General features: G+C 40.1%; 1 protein-coding gene and 1 long non-coding RNA gene across 5 annotated transcripts in view; one reads left to right on the top strand and one right to left on the bottom strand.

Annotated features, from left to right (window-relative positions):
* LOC126927600 (6-phosphofructo-2-kinase/fructose-2,6-bisphosphatase-like) overlaps positions 1-27,142 on the bottom strand; it is a 136,610-nt gene that overhangs the window by 31,791 nt on the left and 77,677 nt on the right. The gene's annotated exons all lie outside the window — the stretch shown is intronic.
* On the top strand, positions 3,406-9,497 carry LOC126927605 (uncharacterized). 2 transcript variants are annotated; one of them, XR_007715689.1, is made up of 5 exons: positions 3,406-4,400; positions 6,446-6,681; positions 6,884-6,985; positions 7,060-7,726; positions 9,309-9,497. It is a non-coding gene; the product is annotated as an uncharacterized LOC126927605 (long non-coding RNA). The 2 variants fall into 2 exon arrangements; XR_007715688.1 differs by lacking the exon at positions 9,309-9,497 and having other exon boundaries at positions 3,406-4,188; positions 7,060-7,184.

Consider the following 27,142-nt stretch of genomic DNA (forward strand, 5'->3'; position numbering starts at 1 on the left):
TCAGTTCGTGGCGTCGATTGTTTAATCGTAACGAGAATTTACGACTCTCGTTGACGCGTTATCCAGCGATCGCGTCTCTCCGCGAACGGTTGAAACAATTTGCATGAGCATTCTGCTTTTTACCCGTACATTTAGATTAAAATCGTTTTCACTATTGATCGATGGAAGAATAATCCTTACCGATCACACACATGTTCTTTACAATGTATCGTTAACAACACTGTTCGACAATCAACTAATGACGAATCAATAATAAAAAATGCGTTTCAATGACACAACCGGCTAGACGAATTCGCGAGCTTCAGAGTGCGAATTTCAACTGAGTACTGACGCCTTCCTGTTGGGTTCCACGTTAAAAACCGAGCGTTGGTGAACTTTATATTTAGAATTCTCTCTTCATGCACGAGAGCTTTTGACTACACTTTTGCGACTGCCGCTTCTTTCGCGGTATTAATCTCAACAACAAACTTTGTTTTTTGTTTGTTCGACATTCTGACTTATTCTATTCTCATTTTTGGAATACGGATATTCATGCGAAATATTTGTTTCACTCGCTAAATGTAGTAATTTTATAGTTCATATATTTGAAAAGTTCGTAGTGAAATTCAAATAAAATGTATTTTCGTAGAATTGACATTCTATCGAATATAAAATACAATACTGCTTCATATAAATTAAATTTATGAAATCTCTAAAAGGTATAAATTAACCCCTTCAAATTTTATCGCAATCGATTACAGAGCTTATCAATTCTCGGAAATGTTGCGAACTTTTCAAACATCTTCATATTTTTATATACGTTTTATATGATTGTGTAATTATTTGGATTTTTCTATATTTCTCAGAACCGTATAAATATCCGTGATCTACGTATTTGATTGCTATATTTTCTAAAACTCTATATGTCATGCGATAATTTATGTAATATATCGTGTAGTCGTTCGTAATCGATATGTAATCGTACGCAATATATTGCGGTGTATAGAATGAAAGTACAAAACAGGATTAAAGTTCAAGTACGAAAATACGTACGACGACCTGTCTGTAACGTTATAATTAACTCGTTGTTTACAATATAAAAAATTGAAATGGAGTAAGAATTATCGAATTGTCTGAGTTCACGAAATTCGACATGGCGATAGAAATATGCGTTATCGCGTATTGTTTCGAATCGGCATGCCCTTGTGCCTAATAATCGAAGGTCGAAAAGCGATAAAGGTCATTACATTTGGACTAATTTAACGAATCTCTGAGTAGATTTTTTACCATAAGCAAAAGCACGTACGCCACGAAACGATTTCGTCGTTCGCGATATCTGTCTTCATTTTTATTTGCGTGTCTGTTTTTCTCGACTTAACGCGTGTCAACAAAATAATTACGAATTAGACCCCTTGATCCGTGGATAAAAGAGCTTCGATGCACGTTTATAGACTATACAAACGAATCGCACGTTTCGCTTTGAAAAATAAAACGTATTGAAAACGGAAGTTTTTCAACCCAAACAATCAGATTATATACCGATGTATGTATATTGTTTTATAATTCAAAGTGCAGCTTCGAGTGTCGTATTTACCAAACTGTTGCACGCGATACACGATCAATACCGATCATTCGCGTATACCGAACGATGTACTATCACCTATCGAGAATCCCCATGAAACCAGCTTTAACCGTTGGTACGTTGACCTGAAACGTGTCGTCACTCGATTTATTATTCAAGCGTTGAATTGTAACAACGCATGTACTCTCGCCACGCTACGGCTACCAACGTATGCGTGAATACTAAATTATTCCATGGAATATCGTGTCGATAATATTTATTTATCTATGAACAAATGGCAATGAAATTTGTAACGTCAGAATACAGTAATTAATTATGAAAATTGCGTTACGTCTTCGCGAAGATTCATCACGGTCATTTCCATATGCTGTCATGCGCAGGATAAGAACAAGCTCAGTGGCAGAAAATCAATAATCGGTCTTGTGGAGAAAACCATTTTGTTGCATTGGAACATGCGCTGTAACGTCAGCTACCACTACATCGCATTTCACCAAATTTGCCAAAGAATTTCGTTAAAAAAAAAAAAAAAAGGAAAAAGAAAAATTGAACTGACAGCTACTTGAACTAGATAAAACAAAATAATTTCTGGAACTCATCGTACTCGAAAACTCTTGTCAGAATTTTACGATAGAGAGGAGCTTAAATTATTGAAGCTTTATAAAATTCGAAAGCACTTGAGTTTGATAAGATGAGATACTCGTGGGACCTGGTACGATCGTTTAGTTACTGAGATATAGAAAAAAGAAACGAAACTTTTGATAAGAAACCACCGTGCTCTGAATGAAAACAACAAGTTTATCAATTTTAAGTTATTTGTTACATGCTGAATTTTCATTCGTCGCACGCGTTTCGAACATACGACACGGATATCTATTTAAATCGTGTTTTATTTATAGTCACCACTCCTATTACAAGTGGAGATCACAGATTCGTGAAACCGTGGCCTGGTTTCGTGGTAATTTCGGTGTAATAGCTAAAGATCTAGCTGACACGAATCGAGAAATTCAAAGAGAACGAGCGAAAAAGCGTAATGCGTTTCAATGAGAAAAACAAACGATGAAAAAAGCCATTATTTCATCCGGTATTTCCGCAGGTGGCATTTTTTAATTTCGTTTGCATATTGCATTTCCATGCAATTTTTTATGACGACTGTTGCATTGCATAACGCACAGTAATCCGATGCTTTCGTTTTCGATAGATAAGAAATAAATAACGTTTCCCATCGAATGTTTCGCAACCTGATTACCGATTGAATTGCTATTCAATAACATCGTCACCTATCGAATATATCGAACATGTTGTGATTGTACGAGTAAATAATATCAATTAGATGAAACTCATATTACTAGTGTTCCATTTAATCGATTTACCTTGGCGCTGTTCTTCGACGCTTGGTGCCATCGTATCAGCGCACGGCGCAGTCTCCTTTTGTATAGTCGACGTATTGATCGCGTTCACCGCTTGTGTTACGATCGATTTGTTCGTTTCTTCTTGGAAAAAGCCGGCTTGCAGTGCAAGTTTCCTCACGGCCAGACAGTAACCCAGAATCGGTGCCGCCAACAGGTCGAGACAAGCGGCAACCCAGGGCATAACCCGACGGTGAACTATTCAAATTGGGGTCTTTGGTTTCCCTTCAGGAAAACACAAGTCATCAGGTAGACCAGTCGAGAAGTCGATAATTACAGGAAGAGAATGAAAGTGATCCTGGTAACGCTTTTGCTTGAAATATCCAGCAAACAAGAGCCCTCTATTTGTATAAAATACTCGGAAACAGTGGTCTATTGCTAGTCTCCTTTTTACCCGTTTTGCTGCTCAATCTTCGACTAGAGTCCTTCCGAAAAATGATCGCTACTTGTGTGCCGTATTATGGACAACAGGTCCTCCCTCATTCCAATTTGCTTGATCCTCACCTCTGGAGCCAGTTTGCGTGCTTCTTTGCCTATGCTCGAAGAAAAGCCCAGTTCTCCGATTTTGTCCTCTTCTTTGGTTAAATCTTCTTTTACCCTCGATTCACTTGATTGTTTGATCGTCGACGATCTATCTATCACGTTACGATGTACCTTTATAAATATTGTCGATACAGACGTTGCCCGACTCTGCGCACGCGCTGCCACAAGTATATCCTAGTAGTTTACATAGTCACGGTGCTGCCTCACCGTTTTCCAGCACACTGGTGTTCCCTTCTCGCCACCACTTCAACTCTGCTTTGGTTATGTATATTTATATGTAAGGTATTCCTTACCCTTTTTAGCTCCTTTTCTCTCCCTTTACCGCTCACGACAACGTGGTTTCACACGGACAATCTGTGGAGTTGCCTCTGCAGAATCAGTTCTCGTACAACCGGTTTACCAGATTAATTTTATCCACCAAAGACCTTCGAATATAACTGCCGACTCTCTATTGTCTGATTCTAATCTCTGCGTTTGTTGATGTTTTGTTCACTGTATGTTGCGTGCAAATCCGCCTAACGTTCTGTAACTGAAGTTATACGAAAGTGTTTAAAAGTCAAAGTGAAAACGAAGTAAAATTGTGAAGTGAAAACGGTCGTCTCTAGTCAGATCGAGGTGGTACTAGCGACTGATATTCCCCCATTTGCTGCAGCTTTTAGCAACATCGATCCGGACCTGGTAGGCTCCCTCTGTTGAAACTGGCCAATCAACGATTCGCTTACCCCACTACTAGTATACAGCAATCATATTGGGGACACGTCGAATGTATTTACGTTTGAGGACAAAACGTCGATATTTACTGGGCCACTGCAACCTTAGACAATGCGACTTTTTACATAATATTTTACAAATCTGCGTGAAAATATCAACAGCGGTCATGGAGGAATCTGGTAGAATCTTTATTATATAACATCGTACAATGTCTAAACTATAATTTCGACAGACGCGAGCTACGTTCCACCAAATTCGAATCACCGTTATAGTGCTCTTTACGTTTATTTTGGTCGATTAACTATAATCGCTTTACTTAGACATTATTATAGACATTACTTAGACATTGTATTATAAAAACTAGTCTAATTTGGACCATTAACGTATTAATTCTTGAAACGATGACAACATAGAATTTCGTTCTTAAGTGTACAATTGTACACGCCTTCAGTTCACACGAACTGATACCAGAATCATTCTTTCCTCTCGTTCCATCATTGGACCTTATGCCTCATAAATTGTTACCGTAACGTATCACGTAATTCATAATTGCACGGCTTAAGCATTTTACTCTTGCTTCCTGGGTAACAGTTTCGACGTCACCCAAGTATTATTTATTGCAGGCAATAGATTAGATAATACATGATTCGGACTGAAAACAGGATTGCAATAACAAATGATAATTATTTACAATCTACTTGGATGAAAAGATGCAAGCTTTGAATATCATTTCTTTTGCAATTATGCGACGATTGAAATAATATTTGCTTTGATCGGTATCTAACGTTCACAAATCGACCTTCTCATTTTTCTTCGTTCGTTAACCGACCAAAGTCCACGTTTGTTTCTTCTATTTCTCCGATGATATTTAGCGAACATGAGCGGTCAGACTCGTGTACTTCACATTCAGCGTCATTTAATTCAGTCGGTGAATGGTAACGCGTTATTACCCTGTGAAATTGCAGCAGGTACAGTCTAATACGGCATAAATTATGGAAATAGTTCGCACACTGATGTGGATTTGAATCATACGATTTCTTAGTATTGATTCTCTAAGTTTGATTATAATGTATGTTTATTGCTGCGTCTAGTTTATTGAAAAGTACACATTTTTATGTGACAGAAGATCTGTAATCATACGATTTGCGTAATTATCGGAGAAATGAATCAGAGTATCTTGTGATTTATATAGATAGCTAAAATTAAGGCAGTCGTTATCGTTGTATATGAAGAATATTATTATCTGTTAGGGGATGATGAATGATTTGAATGAATTCGTGGAAGATCTAAATTAGTCGAGGAAACATTGGCTTTGGAACAATTTTCCTATATTGTCTTGTTGCCAAATAAAACGTGCATTGTACAGGTTGGAAATTTTTCCTGAAATTAATGATAGTTTTGTCTCAAACTTTTTTTTAAACCTAGTATAATGCAATATTTTCTACAGTTGCATAAACGTGACATTTGGTACACGTGATTCACGCATACTTTCCGCCGACGCGAGTTTAGTCTGTGTTGCAATTTTTTGCAGTAATACAACACTTGTTCGAGGCTGTGAGTTAGCATAGCTTTTGCTGAATACTTATCGTCTACAAACAAGAAAGATTTTTGCACACGTCAAATACGTCCGTGACTTTCATCACGATATGGAAGATTCCGACTTTTCTTTGCATACGCAAAACGATATCAGAATATTAAAATCCACGAATTTCCTTACACGTGATAAACGTGTGCCTCGAACGGCGCGTGATAAAATGATGATAGAGGTCATGAACGATCGAGGGTAGCATGAAATGAACTCTAAGTTCTATAACTAAATCGGCACACATGAATCGTTAACGTAACTCAATTGAGAAGAGAGCGTCGAATCGTCTAGAAACACTCGTACTCCTGTTCCAAAAGCGTTAGTGCCAAGAAGGTGCGCTTTGTCGTTCAATTATTATAAATAGAATAATGCTCCCAACCATCCGTTGTATTATCGCGTTGTTAAGTTACTTGTAAAGTCTACCGATTCTTTCGAATATCGTTTTAAGGCTCTTAGTTTCCATATAGTACTATTTTTGCAAGCATTTGTAAAACGTTATCGATGAAATCCAAGATTATCTTATTTTTGGAATCTCGAGCGATATTTAAATCGCTCGAGATTACTCTAAATATATTTTGACATAGTAAAAATAAATTTTAATTCAAATTTCCCGCATAACGCCACTTTTTTAATTGCTAGTTTCCATCTGAACACGGAAGATGGCAGGACGGTTCCTAATCAATACAAATTGATTGTTTGATGCGTATGAAGCTGTTTTACCTTTCCCTACGATAGTGGCGCTGCGTGATATTCTCAATGTTATCATTCATCATATCGATATAATGTGGCGTTTACACTTTGGACACTTTTTGAAGCGACTGTGTTGTGTTTGAATGCGATCTGCGATTTAAACGAAGAAAGATTTCTTGCAAAAGGTACACAATATCATCATATTTTTGTTTGTATTATTCTTTTATACTGAACTTTTCCCCTGCATAGAAATGAAGAATTTGTAGGTTATGTTATTTATTGTATTTACATATATCGCGTAGTATGAAAAATATATAAATCATATGTATATGTTTTTACTTGTATGTTGGAATATATTACTTAATTTTTGTTTAAACATTGTTACAGTTGGTTGGGCGTCGTGGCAAAATGTTCAAGGCTTCGGAGAACCTCCTACAGTAAAGTCACAAATTTTGAACCTTATTAGGTCCATACGAACGGTGGCATGAAGTAATTACATACAAATTATTTTAATTCGTTTGATAATAAATTTAAATATAACACAAATATGTTGTTTGTTGCAGTTCCATTGATATTCCTAAATATCGTAACAATAATTGTGAATAATTGGTGCTTGGGTGAAAGAAACGATTGATGGTGTAAATAAAAGGACAATGAGCTGTGAAAAGTGATGTACATAAACGCAAAATTACATTCTTTTATTTTTACTTTTGTATCGAAGAGTAAAGTATTTTTTATTATATCGTGTTTCAGCATATTTTTGTACTGCAAGTATTTTAAAAGATAGCAGTATTTATATATGTTGTTTCTACCTATATCACTTCTTATTTATTTTTATATTATTTTATAAGCTTCCAATTGTTTAATTATGTTGGATACGTTTTACATATTTTTCTAATCATCGTAGTGAAGACAAAAAATTCTTCATACGATAATGCAGTAATACACAACAAACCTTTTATCATATCAAAATACATATATTTCCATATATACTTAAATATTTATCTAAAATATCATGCATCATTTCGAACTTTTTAGAATATTTCTTTCCACATTATCTAGCAGTTCCTGTTCCATCTGCACTAAACATCTGCTTTTTCCTACACTAAACAGCATCTACTTACTTCATTTTGCCAATGTCTACAAATAAACTTGAAACAACCGTCGAAATTCATATTGCAACATCAACTCTATAAAAGGAAGTTTGTCATGCGACATCAACATGTAACTGTAAGTTGCAATTTAGTTCCATTTTTTTTTATCGACGCCAACAATTGAAAATCTCATACTTCGTTAGGAGAATCGTCAAAGAATTGAATATCTTTTTACTTTTATTTTTTTTTTCGAAATTCTATTTACTCAAGACACGTGCTCGGAACTTGTTTCATTTTCTCAATTAGTCATTTACATTTTATTCTTGAAAATACGGGGAAATTCATGGTGAAGAGATATGGCGAACTTCCGCTACAGGACGTCTCTTTCCGTTAAGTGTCTTCGAATGTACTCTCTCACGGGTAATTTAAATCATAAATCAACAGACGAACGTACTGTAAATTATGTTCGACTTGGTGTGAGGTGTAAGTAGTTGGACAGGATGCTCATGTCTGTTTGTCTTCGTATCTTCATAGACGACGCGATGGCGCACGCGGGAAGCCAATGATTTTCTCGTAACTTTCTCCCCTTCTTCGCTTTCTCGGGGTGGAAGTAACATATATACATACACATCTCCGTGCAATCAATAAACAAGTGTCATGTTGACTTTGCATTCTGTCATTAGCTACCAACAACTCAATTTTTGTCACATTTCAGCAACGTGCAACAAATTTCCTAATTTCTTAACTTCTTATTGCCAACTTTAAAATCTTATATCTATCTTTAAAGGATCAATTTATTTTCCTCGAGTTATACCTTGAAATATAGATACATGTCTAAAATAGATTCACTAAACACGGAAAATCGCCACTGAAACGCACATTTGTTTACGTCCGCTTAATCATATATTCAAAACGATAAATAGAATGGTTTAACTATTTCAATTTCCTCCGTTAGATTTAATTTATAGTGTCCATTAATCTTGGACGCCTTCGCGGTCGATTGGAACGGAAATCGTGAGGCGATATAACGACTGGATCACTTCTGGCTGATCTCCTTCACCGTAATAGTCATAGAAGTGATAAACACGTTTGTGCAATCGAATCCCTGCCATTTACACAATTTCTGAGCACGTATGGGCCCATCAAAATTGCACCGCTTTTTTCTCTCGTGCAAGTTCCACAGTTGCAAGTACGACCTGCATTCCCTGGACTCTTTCGTGTAATGCTTGTCCAAGTTACATAACCGACCCTCATCAGAGAATCTCTCTTTCCTTCTTTTTTTAATTTTTTCTTGCGAATGGCTGAAGCTGCTCGATTAGCTGCGCTGATACACGGCAGTGCCTATTCCATTTTTCGTAGAATACAAACTTGTTGCGTAACCTTTCCAACTTGTATGCGCACGTGCGTGCTGAACAACGTGGAATGTATATGTGTGTTCACAAGATACCAGAAACCATTAGAACCGCTAAAGATATAATTTGAAGAAAAGAGGAAGAGGAAAGAGATATTCCTGGAACTTTCTTGATTTCTTCCGTTTTTCTTTGTTTTTCTTTTCAAAACCTGTGAGAGAATGTTGTGCAAGTTTGTTATCTATCGATCATAGTTGTTTATGCAACTCATCAACATGTTTATCGACGCAATTGAATAAATAGACTTGAATAAAAATGTAGAGATTTTCTTCGCTCATCAAATACTATATTATGATTACTGTATTTTAGGTATTTTCTATATTTATCTATTGTTACGTCCAGTGACTCAGAATCCATTCCCCGGTCGAGGCGGCCATTAGCTATGCAAATATAATTAGCTGGACCACAATAATCCTAAGGAACTATTATAAAACTAAACATTTATATTTTACCATTAGGGCCCTTAATTGTTATAAAATATATGCAAGTCGAGACGTTCCTTATGATTATTACTGCACAAGGTAAAAATGGGAAGGTCGGGGTTTTTTTCACGTTCAACGTTCCTTTCCACCCACAAGCGACCTCACTAGGCGACCAACACTCAGCAATAGTTTTCCTCTGCGATAACATCGTCACCGAACTTCACTGGTTTCTGCCTTCATTCGGAAAGTGAGGGAAATTGGCGTTACTGTTAATTGGTCAATTTCCATGTTGGTGGTTAGGGAAGGGTGCTAGTCGCCCTTAAAAGAAAGTTCGAGAAGAGGAAGCGTCGTTCGTGAGAAAATAGATTTCTCCTATTTTCTCGTAGTTGGGACGAGGACTGTTTGTCGGTTTGAAGGACTTTAGTTAAACAGATCTTAAGATTTATAGCAGGTCCTCGGGCTAGCTGAACATGTACTGTGGAGACGCGTCGACATCTGGTAATCATCTTACTCGAAGAATAGAGTCTGCGTGTGGCGAGCCACGGGACAGAAATCGTTGAAATGCTTACCGTCGTGCCCCGTCCTAAGTATTTCTTTTAAGGAGAGCTATAGAGTTACTTCATGCCTTTGTTAGACAAAACGTTCATCCCTTGACCGCGGCTACGTTCGGCGACTGGTTGTCGCCTCGAGCCCAAGCTCACTATCATAAACCTCGAACAATCGGAGCGACATTTGTTTAATCTAAATTACGACATTACGGTATTCCCGAGAATCCAAGGAGAGGTTCCGGTGTTTTTCCATCTCCGACATGTATATACATGAAAAAGAGTACTCGATAAATTTCGTCATTTGTTTAGCTATTTCATATTTTTCCTTTGAACAATCAGATGAATATGGAAGATGATAGTTTCACAGTGTATAAAGAAGTTGTTTGGTAGTGTTTGAGCAACGAAGAACATCCTATGAAAGGCTCCAAGCCTTTTCACGCAATATCTCCTCCACGTTTTTACTATTAACGCCTTCCGCTCTCTCGATAGTATTTTTTTTTTTTATTGTCCACGATATCTCGCCGACATCAAATATTTATTTTTCTTCTGTAATGTGTTACACGCTCTCTTGCGCAAAATCAGCTCGATTAAACACAACGACGTTAGCAGGAATACGGAGAAATATCCAGCTTGATGATTTAATTTAGCTGTAGCATAGCGTTCGCGACTTATTCTTCATTAAGGCGTGTTTAATTGCACCAGGCTCGCATTGTGTCCGAGACGCTGGCTGATTACTTAATTCTAGCACACGTTACTCAATTGCTAATTACCCGAGCCGCGGAACTCCTGGCGATCCTAAATCGAAATTGTTTCGAAAGCCACAAGAATTTCCTATTTCATGAGAATTTCCATATTATCGATTTAATCATACCGCTTTCAAACAGTGCAATAAGATCATCATAAAAGACAGACATTCCCATTGAACATTATGGATTTCATAAGGCAGGCACATCAGCTCTTCTAATGGAGGAAATTCTAGCGCCTGACTTCAATAAGTCTGTTACGTGTACCGATTGCACAAACAACGAAATCTGAACACGCGTAAGCGATTTCACGAGGCGTATCGCGGCTCGTTGTTCAGCGTCTAAACGTTTCCATTGGCTACGGACTTACGTACGTCGAGTCACAGTTGAAAAATTTCCTGTAAATTTCTGATAACACGGAATACTATCTCGTCGAATTGATTTATAAAATTCGATTGACGTTAATAGTAGAAATTTTCTGATCGGTTATTATTTGTTTTTCAAAAATACATTATCCGAGATAAAATTGAAACCTCGAGACAAAATTTCTGTCAACACAAGATACTATTTCGTCGAATCGTCTGTAAAATTCTAATGACGTTCGTTAGAAATCTTCTAACTGATTATTATTTGCTTCTCAAAGGTACGACATTATTCGGTAATAATTCAAAATCAAGAGTACACTACGTGCGCACGTAGTAGAGTCTCGCTTATTGATAGCGCGCCTATTGATAATAATTCCTCTCTCATTTTCGATAATAGGCGAGAATAGGCAAAATTTAATTAGAATTATCGGAACTTTAATTATTGCACTTACGGAGTTTTATAACAATTATGGATTTTTATCTATTTTCAAGCTGAGCTAACGGTATATGTATAAGAGGATAACAAAGAGATGACGATATTCTTGCGCGCACTTTAACAAGCAACTTGAAACGACTTGGATACTATGGACCAACAGCGATCTAATGAGATTTTCGCTGCTTATACCTTCACGTACGCTATATAAAACCGCCATCAATAAAAATTCACGATTCACGGAAAGAAAGAGAATATAAAGGAGTGCATTTCTGCCGTGTGAAAAACGTTAACGGCGGTGCTGGGTGACCTCGTTAACCGAACACGTGGATTTTCGTGGTAATACCTTTTTCTATCGTGCCTGCATAATTCCACCGTAATGAGTGGCTTTGATGCTTATAATTCCACCGGTATCGCTTCCGATAGCAGAGTTTCCAGCTAACGATACTTCTCTTCGCTTTGACCAAATGTTTCATTCCATCATAATCCTTAACAAAGTCAATGTGGAAATTTCATCAGAGAAGAGAACCTTGAAATTTCTTAATTCCGTAGAAAACAGTATCAATTGTGCGTTACTAAATTCCTACGCGAATAGGTACAGTATCGTAGAAAATATGAGTAGGAGGAGCTTGAGTGAAACTTTGGTTGTTAATGGCATCGATAGTAGATGTGTCGCTATGTTTCCTTTGAGTTTAGTGTTGCAAAAGCACCAAGATTATAGGAATTTAGAGAGGATTATCCGGACAAAGACGACTATATAGAGACAGCCTTAACGTAGAGGAAGGAAATAATAATGACCCGAAAAATAATTATCATTAAATTAAAAATAAAGCAAACAAATTACATCTGTACTTAAAAACTATCTATTTATATCTTAAAAAGGTCTAGTATTTACCGCGTAACCGATAGTTAGACTAAAAAGAAAATTCATAATAATCACTACTCTTGTTGTTGTTACACGAGACAATCTCACCTTAAGATATTTAACCAATTTCATAGCAATAAAAATAATGGTTGGAACGAAAATGTCCTAAAGGATGTAACACAATTGAAGGATATTCAAAGGAATTGTGCGAGCATTTTATGCGGTTAATTTAATCAAGTAGGCGCCGACATAAATCCAGGCGAGCGCATTCTCGCGAATGTCGTGGAAAAAGGAATACTCTCGAGTATTTCAGGCACTATAGGCAAGGGTCTTTTGTGAGCTGCATAATAGTAAAAGCATACTTGATAATTGGCGTCCCTCGATCCACGAAAGACAATGCAAACTCGTGTTTACACACGAACATGTACACAATTCTTTGGCAAAGGAATTTAAGCAAATTTATGCCTGTAAATGATAGTTCACGCGAATTGACGATTCATCGCCTCTCGAGCGCAATTGATATCGTTCCAAGGTAGCCATTGTTGACTCGTTACATTCTCGAAATTTCTCTCCCGATTTTATCGCCTTAGCAATGTGTACGTTGGCAATAATGCACCTTTTTCCAAAAAAACATGTCGTTGGGGGCCAATTAATCTGACGTCATTCAGCTTTGAGACAATTTACGATAAGTGTAGTAGGTGAAATACAATTCAGTAGGGTCGTAAAGCGTTAAGCAAGGTCACTAATTGATCTAACTACAATTAAGGCCGTACGTAAGAGTCTGCCCCAGATTTTAAAAATTTATATCATCGCCAGTGGTTCAACGACGTGTCATAAAGTTGGAGTTTTCAATATAGAAATTACTCGAAAATATTATTCTGTTTTTAAATAAATAAACTTTTTGGAAATAGAATTTTGGGAACAGAAGTAGAACTGCAGAAATAGAAGCAGGATTTCATTCACTTGGACTCTATTTGTTGGAAGGAAGTTTTATTTAATATCCGACTAACTGAACTTTTGTCGATTGAATTCACTTATCTACTATTTTACCCACTCGAGATATTCAGAACGGATGAACACAAGGTGTAATGAAACTGTTCAAACTTTGAATCATCCCTTAAACTCGAAGTGTCTCGTTTAATTCGACAGAGAGCCGGTAAACCGATCTCCGGCCACTTTAATCATCCAACAATTTCACGCTGGGATTCGCTCGAACGCCGCTATCTTTCCCGGTTGACGCGAAATCTCATTCGAAGATGGAAGAACCTTCAACCGTGTGGAACAGCAGTTGTATTTTCGAGCTATCGCGGGGTGACGCAATCGCGAGGAAACACGTCAACGGGAGTCGTAAATTCCCGTTACGATCCTAATGATCGACGCCGCGAGTAGATCGATCCCCTGATTTCCGTTAAGATAATAGGGGTGGTTGAATTAATATAACTCCGTGATTGGTAGGGTTATGATCATATTTTTCTCCAACAGCTTCGTTTAATCACACACAATAGTAACGTCGTTGAGTCTGAAGATTGCCTGGATCTTGCTCAGATTCTGACTGCCAATCTGAGAGAGGAAGGCTCGTGGGTCGTAGTAGATGTGGCGATTGATCAGATCCAACTTTGACTGAATCGAATCAACAGGATCAACCGAAAGATTGAATGAGGAGACGTCGACTGCTTGACTCCGACTGTTTGACTTGGGTGGCTTGCACTGACGACTGACTCGAACGACTGACTGATTCGTACTACTCGAACGACTAACTCGTACTACTACGAACGACTGACTCGTACGTCTACCTGTGTCAATGACGATGGAGGTTTTGAACGAAGTAAGCTGATTCGTTGTTCGTACTTTCCGTTATGAACATGAGGACACAGATCCCCGTTACCATTAGCTAAGACGTTAACGGTTGAAGTTGGGATATGGAAGCATCCTAACGGCATGACTCGTGGGAAAACCCAGATGTTTCTAATCTCTAAATGCCTGATTTTCCTTGTCATATAATTAACAATTTTTCCCGTCATATCTACCAGCTTACTCCGTAATATTTAAGAACGTTCAATAAACCTAAGGACCTTTTAAGTACCCGCTATAAACCGAAAATGCTTGCAGGATTCAAGGTTTCTGCAAGCTAATGAGAATCGGTTTATGGTGGGCCTTAGTTTTATTGAGGGTTCTCTAATGACGTTTGGGTCTGGACGGTCAGACATTAAAGTACGTCGCGCGGACCTCTTCACGCGACGTAACATCCTCCCCCCGTTGAGAGAATCCCGATCAAAAGTCCATGGATGGTATCAGGGGGAACTTTCGTCTGCGTTCTCCGCTGTTCGTGGTTGTCCGGGTTCCTCCGATTCCGGTTGACAGGGTAGTGGAATCAATCGTTTGACGCCGCGATCCAGGATGCTCGTCGCTGTCTTCACCGTGGCTGTCCGTATAATTCCGTCGGCTCCTGGGTGGACCTTAATGACGCGGCCCAAGGGCCAATGCATAGGTGGAACGTTGTCTTCTCGGAGAATTACGATTGTGCCCTCACGAATGCCATGTTTGCCCTTGTACCATTTGCTACGGCTGGTTAATTCGTTGAGATATTCTCGGTGCCATCGACTCCAAAATTCCTGCTTAAGCTGATGGATACGTTGCCAGTTAGATAAGTGGCTTGGTTGGATTGTCCTAAGATCTCGTTCCCGAATGTTGGTAAATGTGTCGCCTAACAAAAAATGTCCGGGAGTGAGGACTGGGAGATCGTTAGGATCTGTTGAGATGGGAGTAAGTGGACGGGAATTCAACATCGCTTCGATCTCAATAACCAGAGTATTGAGATGCTCGAAGGTCAAGAGTTCCGTGCCAACGGTGCGAATAAGATGCCGTTTAAATGATTTCACCGCGGCTTCCCATAAACCGCCAAAATGTGGTGAATTCGGAGGGTTGAATGACCACTGTATCTGCCGATCGGTGAGGAAGGTCTGCACCCTTTCTTGATGGTCGTCGGATTGTAATAGGAGGTGAAGTTCTTTCAACTCCCTGTTTGCTCCGACGAAGTTAGTTCCGTTGTCCGAAAGGATGGTCGCACAATGTCCTCTCCGAGAGATAAACCGGCGGAGCGCGGCAAGGAATGCGTCGGTTGTCAGATCGCTCACTAATTCGATATGAACGGTTTTGGTAGCCAGGCATATGAATATGGCGACGTACACCTTTACCCTTCGGCGATTACGATCCCTTCTCTCCTTGACATAGAACGGGCCGCAATAATCAACCCCGATGTTCGTAAAGGGCCGCGACTCGGTGATCCGTGACTCCGGCAGGTCTCCCATCAGATATTCTACTGATGGTGGATTGGCTCGGCAACAACGGACGCAGTTCTTGATGGTGCGCCATACTTGGCTTCGGCCGTCGACAGGCCAATAACGTTGTCTAATAGCGTATAGTGTGGCCTGGGTTCCGGAATGATGGTTGCGTCGATGCTCCTGGTCGATAATGAGCTCAGTCACTGATGATTTTGGCAGAATGATCGGATGCCTTTGGTGGAAGGGCATCTGTGAGTTAGTGAGTCATCCTCCGACTCGTATTATCCCTTCATTGTCGAGGAAAGGATTTAGGCGTTGGAGTTTCCCTCCCACGGACGTGGTCCGATCTTTTTGTAGTGAGCGAATCTCCTTCGAAAAATGGATGTTTTGTAGGAGTCTAAGCAATCTATTTTCTGCCGAAATGAGCTCATCTACTGTTAGAGATACTGCCCGGCTTTGCTTCTGTCTCCATCGAAAGCAGCGAGCGACGACTCTGGTTAGTTTTGACCATGACGAGTATTTTTCTAATATCGTATGGTCGACTGGGTTCGCTGCCAGGCAGGGTGACCTCTGTTGCTCAGGAATTTCGCCCGACGTAGTTGGGTTCCATGTTGGCCAATGCTCTTCGTTTTGCTGGAGCCATTATGGTCCATTTTTCCAAATGGACGGGCGCAGGAACTCCTTGGGCGTCTGACCTCGTGAGATGAGGTCCGCTGGGTTGTCGGCGGTGGGTACATGACGCCAATCGGAGAGGTTAGTCTTGAGTTGGATCTCGGCTACTCGGTTCGCCACAAATGTTTTTAACATATGCGGCGAGGTTTTGATCCACTGGAGCACGATGGTGGAATCAGTCCAGTATACGATCCGAGAGATCTCGATCGTCAGGGCTTTCTGGATTGATGCGATCAGGGTAGCCAGACGGAGTGCTCCGCTCAGTTCGAGTCGTGGGATCGTCTGTGTTTTGAGCGGAGCGACCTTTGACTTCGCGGTGAGTAGATGGGATTGGATGGAGCCGTCGGAACTAATGGTGCGGAGATAGACGCAGGCTCCGTAAGCCTTCTCGCTGGCATCGCAAAACCCGTGGAGTTCCATCCTAGTCGCTGCTGGTATTACAGCTTTTCGTGGAAACCGGACGTTGTTTATCAACGCTAATTGGGTGTAGTACCGGCTCCATTCCGTATGCAAATCCGCGGGAAGTGATTCATCCCAGTTGATCTTTAATGACCATATATGTTGCAAAATAATCTTTGCTCGAATTATCACTGGAGCTAGCAATCCTAATGGATCATAAATTCTGGCGATCACCGAACTTATTGATCGCTTTGTAACGCGTGGGAGATCAGCTAGGGTATCGACCGAATAGAGGATTGAATCAACTTGGGACTCCCAAAAAACCCCGAGGGTTTTTAGGGTCTGAGACTCACCTAATTGTAGCTTCCGGCATTTGTCTTGTTCGGATAGCCCCTTCAGTACGTCCGAATCGTTGGACGCCCATCCTCTAATATTGAAGCCGCCTGATTGCAGAAGGTCGGTGAGCTCCTTCCGAATCGACAGTACCTCTTCCTTCGTATCAGCTCCGGTGAGGGCGTCGTCTACGTAGAAGTCTCGCTTTAATACCAGTGATGCTCGCGGGAATTGGTGTCCCTCGTCGTCTGCCAATTGTTTGAGACACCGTATGGCCAAGTATGGAGCGGCTGACAACCCAAACGTCACGGTGTTAAGTTGATAGGAGTCGATCTCACCGTCGGAATTGCGCCACAGAATTTGTTGATATTTCCTATCTTCTGGGCGTATCAATATCTGGCGATACATTTTTTCAATATCGCCAGTTAGAACATACTGGTGAGACCGGAATCTAAGTAGGATGTCGAATAGATCCTCCTGCAACTTTGGTCCGGTGAGCAAAGTATCGTTTAGCAATACTCCAGTGTTGCTTGCCGCTGATCCATCGAACACAACCCGGAGCTTAGTGGTGTCGCTTGATTCCTTGATCACGCTGTGATGTGGCAGATAATACTCGTGATTAGCGAGGTGACCAGGGTCGATCTTCGTCGCGTGACCCAAGTCTATGTACTCTTGGATCACATTACTGTACGCGATTTCGTATGAGTTATCGCGTTGGAATCGGCGGTGGAGTGATGCGAGTCGTCTCATCGCTAGTGCCTTGGTTGATCCAAGGGATGGGAGCTGGCTGTGAAATGGAAGGGCGACAATGTATCGTCCTTCGCTGGTGCGTCGGACGTGATCTCGGAAGTGTTTTTCGCATCGTCGCTCTGCCTCTGAGAGATGTTGAATCGGGGGTCCTTCGTCGATTTCCCAAAACCGCGCGAGATCAGCTTGCAGAGCCGTTGTGGAGGCGTGGAATGCATTTGTCGCGATTTGGTAAGTTGGACTCCCCCCGATTACCCAGCCGAATCGGGTTTTCTGTAAACGCAGTTCCGGCTCGTCTGGTCGCGTCAGATTAATCTGTCCGACGCACATCGAAGCAAGTGTCGTACCTGAACTCAGTAAGACATCGATCGGACCTGGCACATGAAATCGTGGATCGGCCAGATTGATATTCTTTGGTATTTCCAATGTCGAGCGATCGATGTGTTGACTTGGGATCAGGGTCGAGATAGCCGGAATGACGAGGAACGTTATTGTACGTTCATAGCTGCCGTCGGTTGACGTGATCGTAGCCGTTATGTATCGCCTTGCCGTCGTCGTTAAAGTATCGAGAACCCCAATTGGGACCGAACACTTCTTTTGTTTTATTCCAAGGGAATCGGCTAGTCTTCTAGTAATGAAGTTCATGCTGGATCCAGTATCGAGCAACGCACGGCAACGAATAGGTTGCCGTTTGTCGGTCAGCATGTTAACTTGTGCTGTAATTACTAGGTCATTGCACAATAATTTGGGATCTGATGGTCGGGTTTGATCGGTCCTTGTTGGGGTTCGGCGTGCCTGGCGTCAATTGTGTGTCTGTCTCGGACTGGTTGATGGACTTGAAGTCCGTGAAGTCCTTGGGTTGTGCTTCCTTGCGACCTTCCGAGTCTTTGACGGGGATGTCGATGATCTCCTGCTGGAAGGGGAGGAACCTTGATCTGAATTGGAGGAAGTCGACCTTACCTTTTGCCTGTCCCGATGTAGCATTGTATGATGGCGACCTCCACACACCCTACAAGACCCGGCATGACAATCCCGAGTTGTGTGTCCCGCACTCAGGCAGTTCAGACACAGGAGTGCACTTTTGACCTCCTTCAAGCGTTCACTGACGCTTTTGGCTCTGAAGGCGTCGCAATGCCAAATGGAGTGTTGGCCCTTGCAAGAATGGCAGGAATTCTTGACCCGGGATGCGGTGAATGTCTGTCCTCGTGTCTTACGCTGTCGGATTCTTTTGGATTGGTCCGGTGTTTTAATTTGTTTGATATCGGAAGGTGAGATGCCTGTGAGCGCTAGATTCTCGAGGTAATCTAGCAAATCGGTGTATTGAGGCACCTCCTTGTTGGTCAAGGTTAGCTCCCATTGTTGCCTGACGTAATCGGGTAGTTTGGAGCTGATGAGATTAAGAATGAGGCTATTCGGATGTACGGTTTGTCCCAAACTGCTTAGTGCGTCGAGGTTCTGTCTTACGACATTGGCCAAGTCTCTTAGGGCCATTGGAGAACAATGCGTCAGCTTTGAGTAGTCAATGATTGCAAATCCATGGCATGACACGATGCGTCGCGGACAATCGTACCTCTGCTTGAGAAGGCTCAGCGCCTTCGGATAGTTCTCCTCATGGAAAACTAGAGAATTCACACAACTCGCGGCTTCCCCTACTAAGGAAGCCCGCACATAATGGAATTTTTGTAAGGTGGTTAGGTGAGAGTTCATGTCGATAGTCGAGTTGAATGTGTTAAAAAATGCGTTCCAATTTTCGAATTTCCCGTCGAATGCTGGTAGCCGCATTTCTGGTAAATGCATTTTCGCTTCGGGAAAATCGGTGCCCTTTGATGGCGGCGGGATTGAAGATGGCTTTCCTTCCCGGAGATGCTGTATTCTCTCGTCCAGGGAACTGTACTGTTCCGACGCTACGCGTTCCTGAACGATATCCTCGTCCTCGATGTCGTCCAACTCGTCCTGGAGTGATAGGAATCGTTTCCACCCGGTTTTGAGTAGGGCTTGAGATGATCTCAAATATGCAAGATCTTGCATGCCTGACTGTTCGTATCTATCGATGCGGTCCCTTATAGTCGTTAACGTGCCTTCGAACAATTTATCACGTCGTTTCCTCAAGTTGTTGATCTTAGCTGGGGTCGGCATGATTCGGGATGTGGATCGACTTGAAATCTTCTTAAATTGATTACTCAGTTACGTCGGGACGCTGCCTGGTTGCGTGCCTCGACCAGTGTGTATATCTTTTGAAGGTGTTGCTCCTGACGTCGCTGACCTTAATGGAGTGATACACTTCCGCTGTTGGATTCAAAGGGAACACGTGGCACTGTGTGTGGACACTTACTTGACACTGGCACGTGATCCGGCTCGAAGGACCATGTATTTTCGAGCTATCGCGGGGAGACGCAATCGCGAGGAAACACGTCAACGGGAGTCGTAAATTCCCGTTACGATTCTAATGATCGACGCCGCGAGTAGATCGATCCCCTGATTTCCGTTAAGATAATAGGGGTGGTTGAATTAATATAACTCCGTGATTGGTAGGGTTATGATTATATTTTTCTCCAACAGCTTCGTTTAATCACACACAATAGTAACGTCGTTGAGTCTGAAGATTGCCTGGATCTTGCTCAGATTCTGACTGCCAATCTGAGAGAGGAAGGCTCGTGGGTCGTAGTAGATGTGGCGATTGATCAGATCCAACTTTGACTGAATCGAATCAACAGGATCAACCGAAAGACTGAATGAGGAGACGTCGACTGCTTGACTCCGACTGTTTGACTTGGGTGGCTTGCACTGACGACTGACTCGAACGACTGACTGATTCGTACTACTCGAACGACTAACTCGTACTACTACGAACGACTGACTCGTACGTCTACCTGTGTCAATGACGATGGAGGTTTTGAACGAAGTAAGCTGATTCGTTGTTCGTACTTTCCGTTATGAACATGAGGACACAGATCCCCGTTACCATTAGCTAAGACGTTAACGGTTGAAGTTGGGATATGGAAGCATCCTAACGGCATGACTCGTGGGAAAACCCAGATGTTTCTAATCTCTAAATGCCTGATTTTCCCTGTCATATAATTAACAATTTTTCCCGTCATAACTACCAGCTTACTCCGTAATATTTAAGAACGTTCAATAAACCTAAGGACCTTTTAAGTACCCGCTATAAACCGAAAATGCTTGCAGGATTCAAGGTTTCTGCAAGCTAATGAGAATCGGTTTATGGTGGGCCTTAGTTTTATTGAGGGTTCTCTAATGACGTTTGGGTCTGGACGGTCAGACATTAAAGTACGTCGCGCGGACCTTTTCACGCGACGTAACAGCAGTCAAACAGTGTATCAACGGAATGCTAAATCAAAGCTTTCGAAAGTGACTCTTATCGGTATAGTCACAATTTACGATAATGTGTTACGCACAGACAATATAAAAGTTTGTCTCGAATGAAATACGTTCTTCATTAGAAAACAATTTAATAGATAGACTCACGAAAATTCCCACCTGGAACTCGTGAACTGTTTTTCAAAATACACCTAACATTCTTGTATGTTTCTAGTATTTTTCCAATTCATCGTGATATCATTCTTCGCGAATTCATATTGCTCGCATTCTAAAAAAACACTTACCAAAATCCTTACATCTGCAAGGAAACGTGCAATCGAAACGTGTAAATCTCAGCTCTCGCTCATTTTATGATCGCTCTATATTTTTATTCGTGGTGTACGTATACGCGTGAACCTTGAAGCGAGATACAGTTTGGCCAAACGAATTTGACGAGACGCGTCTGGAAAAGGAAAAATAATTTAATAAAAACCGGTTGACTATAAACCCTTTTATAACACGGTTTCAATCACAAGCTGGCCAGATTGGATATCACGTTACAATGGTATTTATTCCCGATGATGACCCGTTACGACGACCGGATCCATACGCGACAAGACAGAGCTAGCACCTCGTAAATCGAAGCCCAAGACATTTAGGATCATATTAAATGAGGCTAAGTGCGATAGCGGCCGTGATAGGATTAAACAAGATATATACAGTGGCCTGGCTATCTAAAGCTTGTGTATAATGTGTGTCCACATTTTTCATGAATTAATACATAATAAAGCGGAGAGACCACTTAGCGTCTCGTAATTTTGGCAAAAGTACATCGTAAACACTGACGAAATATGATTGCATAAAGAACAGAACCTGCTAATTTCGAAAAAAGTTTCGTGTACGTTTTGAGTGGAATTTCAAAACTTTAAGAATGTAATATAGTAGGAAACAACAATAACGAGGACAAAGAATATTTTTTCCAAGCCACTTTTACGTGGAAAAATAAATTTCGATCGTTATTCGATGGTTAAGTATTCGACAATCTGGCGAGCTGTAAGTATTCGCATTAAAAATAACGAGATGAAACTCCAGGAATACGAAGGTACGGGAATGCGTGAAGAAAACGTTCGTTTAATCAATTTACTAGCGTCCATGGCAGCTGTTACTAAAAGCCTGTTGTTCAATCTAGCAACGTGAATGGAAATTACAATTTAAAACGGGTAAAATACTTCTGGACAATCTCTTCCTTTCTCTTTTTCTTTCTTTCTCTTTCTCTCTATCTTTCAACTCACGGCTGCAGTTAATAAAATTCTGCATAGATACAGTTTCTCTGGTTGATGTGATTCACGCTTGGAAATATCGATTTCGTTCGTTCGAGAATATAGCAGTCTTTTTCGTGCGTAAATTGAACTAGGAAGTTTCGTGGACGGTGCTACGTACGTTGGTGGAATATCATTGGCGTCATTAAGCTTCGACTATCGATTTTCAAGTTGGTTGGCGTTGCGACGTCATTCCCCGGGGCATAAAAATTTCGCTTTATCGATTAATACAATCGCGCCTATTTGTTTTAGAAGAGGAACTAATAGAGAATTTTTATTTTTCGAGCTTTTTCTACATTGCAATTTAACTTTGTTACGGTTTAAATTTTGGATAATTGAATTTTATTTTAGCTTCAACCGAGAAAAAAGAACTTTCAACTATATGGAAAAATTATTATAGTATATTGAAACGGGGGCGCGCTTATTGATAATAATTCCTCTCTCACTTTCGATAAATTTTCTAATAATAGAGAAATATAGTTTGGGCGAAGAGCCCTCAAAATAACAGAGCAGAATTCATTTTTGTCGAATGATGGAATATTCGAATCCTTACACACAGAAGAACGGAAAAGTTGTGGATTTAGAATTATCACGATCGTCATGAGGCACACGAGTTAACTTTCAATTAAATAAGCAAACATAGAACTCGATTGGGAAAATAATTTACATCGTTGGTATTAATTCGTCGAATTGATATTTTCAATCTTTCCGGTATCACCTGTACGCAAGTTAATTTCCATGGAAATCTTCACAGCACCACATTTCCTGGATATTTTGATAATTAATTGCTCGTGTATCATTTAAAAAGGCACGTGTAGAATGCGTTGCACGGTACCACGCATGTTACCTAACAAGTTTTAATAAAACCCGGTGAAAATCGATTAATTACTGCGGCGGAAAATTCTGAAAACATTGCATTGCACCGCTCTACTTCGTTTCATGGTTCTCCATACAGGCACAAATGAAATAATCAAACTACGATTCTTTCCAATACCAGCGAAACGATGCACGTGCGTCCCGCTGATGTAACAATACATTGTTATTTCGCAGAGGTTTTCTTATTACGTGGTTCTTTTATACCAGATACAATACCCGCGAGTTGTAAAATTATTTCAAAGACGCGAGTTATGAAAATTGAATTGGATTGTACGTGGTTGGTATGGATGAGAGCAGATTGCGAGAAAAAACTCGGATTTCCTATCAAGAACCGCACAAGATTAGCAACGTTTTAACGACTTCCGATGATGGATTTCGATTTCGTAGAAGAAGAATCGTGAAATCGCATGGGGGCTACTAATTGGGGCGTTGGCAAAATAATCATGCATCGGACACATGGTCGAATCGAAGCAACGTTATTCGTTTCATTTGCACTTGCTAAATTTGTAAATAATTGCTAGTTGCGGACAACCGGTCAAATCGATTAGTAAAATCCTTGATTCCTTTCTTCCTGTTAAAATAGTTAAAAATAGTACTGTTTTAAATATTATATTAAGTGTAAACGCGCGAAGTAAACGGTCAGTAACCATGGAGATTGGAAACATGAATAGAGATGAAACAGAAAAGAAATAGTCTTATTTTTCCAGCGACTGTATAATTCCAAATCATCAGAGAAGATTACACTTTTCAATCAATATTCGATTAAAAGAGAGTTCATTTTGAAGACTTATTCACAATCGAGTTTATTGCTCGCCGCATTATTGTTCTTGTCGAGTAAAATAAAAGTAAATAAGATGCGGAAGAACGCGATGCGGAAGCAATTTTCTTCCATACAGAATAATTTAGCAACCTAATGCTATTAGCCAATTGACAAGCTGCAAATTGTACATGTATTTTTTACAATTTCACAGTTTTACGCGATATAAGATAATTGCATAACATGCAATTTCCAAAATTTACATTTAAAATTATAATTTATTATTATCGATCACTTGTAAAGTATCATTAGTTCAATCGTGCAAGGTGGACAGTTCCTATTACCCAAACTAATAAAAAGAAATAGAGAGGATTAGCTGGTGAACCTTTTTCATTGGAACTGCTCGATTATCCGAAATCCCATGGTCCCTACTCGGACAAGTGAGATTCCACTGCATTACCTATCTTTATAGTCGGACGATATGCGTGTGCAACAAAATTTCCTATCTGTGGTCGGCAGAATATATGAAGATAAGAGCAGCATGGGAGAACCGAGATTATTTTACAGACTCGGTTTCTATGAAATTGCAGTATAAGAAAGAAAAGGAGAAGGTAATCCAGTCTTCGAGTATTTACAGTCTTCGTGTGTCCACTCTCCCTTGGGTACAAAGAATCCTCTGTTTCATTGCTAAACGGCACTGTCAGCGCTTTTGTCCTCCGTCTGACTAATATCGGTTTCTACTACTAATCTCATCCAGCTTCGCCGATATCCATTGTACTGGAACCTATCCTTTGAACTAGTCCCCTGAATTCTGATCTCTTGTTATTCATCGTATTAGGATAATTGTAATAAATGGGTAAAATGATTACAGTGTGTATCAAATTTAACAAATTGAATTCTTCCGTCATCATCTGAGAGAACTGTGATCGCCATATCACTTGGAACGTTTCAAAACTCTGAACTCGTGCAAGTTTTTCTGGAGCTTAATAATTCTGTCGAATGAATGGTGCTTCTTTGACCGGACTGATTATAATTACGGTGGCACAGCTGGTTTTAATATTCTATATTTTAATTCGCTTATTTGGAGCTTGATTGAAGAAAAACTCCGGAAATTCTGGGATTTCGAATACAATTTTCGAATACAATTTGTCATCAGGTAACCTATTTATATCTCTCAGATACGTAATTCAAAATTGTAATATAAAATAATTTTTATTCAAATGACTGTAGCTTCTTTTTTTAATCGCGAGTAAAAAAAACGAGACTGGCCTGTAAAACTATTTCTCAATGATTTTATGGCACAAAATCGTTGACACAGACGTTTTATATGTATCTTAAAAGATCATATATTTAAGGATAAAAATGTTGAGTAATTCGTGACAACACAACGTCCGAATATTTTGAATATTATATCGAAAAAAGAGAGGTTTACGGGAAATTGAGAAAGATGTTGGTCCTTTTAAACTGAAAAATATCACGATATTTGGCCGTCAAGCGTCAACGCCGTTCATCGCACGCAAGTGCAATTTTTTCAATCCATCAATCCTTTCTCGATTGACGCGTTCACTGTAAAGCTAGATGATAAAATGGAGTTCCGAGGACGTTAAACAAACTTAATCCCAGTAAGACGATGATATCTTCTCGAAAGAATCACAAAAGACACGGAGATACCATGCCGTTAAAAAAAACAATTTGGTTTGAGGAAATATGTCGATAGGCTTAAAGTTGAACTAACCTAAGCTTCTTAACCCCTCTTACGAGCTTGACTATGCTACACCATAACGAATAGAAGGATTAGTTAGGTTTGCTCGACTTTTTCTTTGTATTCGTCGGACAACGAACTAGTATGTAATATGTAATATATATAGAAACATCTTGGCAGTATGTTTTTCGAGAAATCGAATAAGCCGCCCCAATAATTCTGTCTGGTTATCCCTCAGCAAATATCATTTCTATCGTCGATAAATTAATTTTAAACGTCTCATTTTCTCAACCAGTTTATCAAAATTTGATGGACATCATTGACATTGTAGAATCTTTAAGCGAAAATAGAAAGCTCGAAACATAATGAAACGTGTGGGAGAATGGCATATTGAATTAAATTTCTTATTACAGTGGTATTTACGTACCTTTAACAATGGACGAGGGAAACGCGAGCGAAATGAGTTTACGGTTTAGCATCGTGACGGGGGTAAATTAAAAACGCCATCTCTACATCCGAGGAAGTTACATTACAACAAAAGTTACAAGCAAATTCTACGCTTTCTGGCTTAATTAATACATTCTAGATTGTACAAAGAGCTAACTAGAAAGTCACGTGAATACGGAACACTGGTTTTTCGTTTAATTAAAGCGTCTCGAAAAGCTCGTTCGAAGAATCGAGTTAAGTGTTAAGAACTCGGATTAAATAGTTAATGACACAGTTTAATCAATTGTTATTTACTTTGTGAACACGAACGTTTTGATAACAAGCGGCTTGTTAGTTGATATTTAACGAATCTAGAAATGCATTTTAATTTGTAGTACATCTGTCACATCTCGGCAGTGCCTTAAACATTCTTTCCAAACGAGATTTCTTTGAATTCGAAAAATCGTTACTTTCACTAAAATTCTACCGTTATATTAAAGCGTTTCCTTTTGATCATCAAGTAGCGTAAAAGTTAGAAAATCACCAAAAAAGCATTTATCATATTTTTCCTATGTAACATTTAACAAACTTCGTTCGGAATATATATGTAATATCGTGGACAAAAGGCCTAAGATATCGGCCGAACCGTAAACAAAGTCGCGAAAGCCGCGGCATCGTCGGGTACATCAATGCGGTCCTTTCAAGTGGATAGTTTCGCGAAAAGGGGCTGCGTGACCCTGGTCACGGGCGTCTCGGGACACGTGTCCGATAGGACGAGAAAAGACACAGAAACGCTAAAGGCAGTGTTAGTTGAGAAGCCGGAGAGAACGGATGCAAAAAGCGTGCAGTTTGAGTGAGAAGCGAGAGCGAGCGAGTGTAGAAGCCGGAGAGTGTGAATCGGGAAGTCGAAAGCCGCGTATGAAAATAAGACGTACGA

This window comes from Bombus affinis, unplaced genomic scaffold (assembly GCF_024516045.1).
Source record: "Bombus affinis isolate iyBomAffi1 unplaced genomic scaffold, iyBomAffi1.2 ctg00000166.1, whole genome shotgun sequence".
NCBI lineage: Eukaryota > Metazoa > Arthropoda > Insecta > Hymenoptera > Apidae > Bombus > Bombus affinis.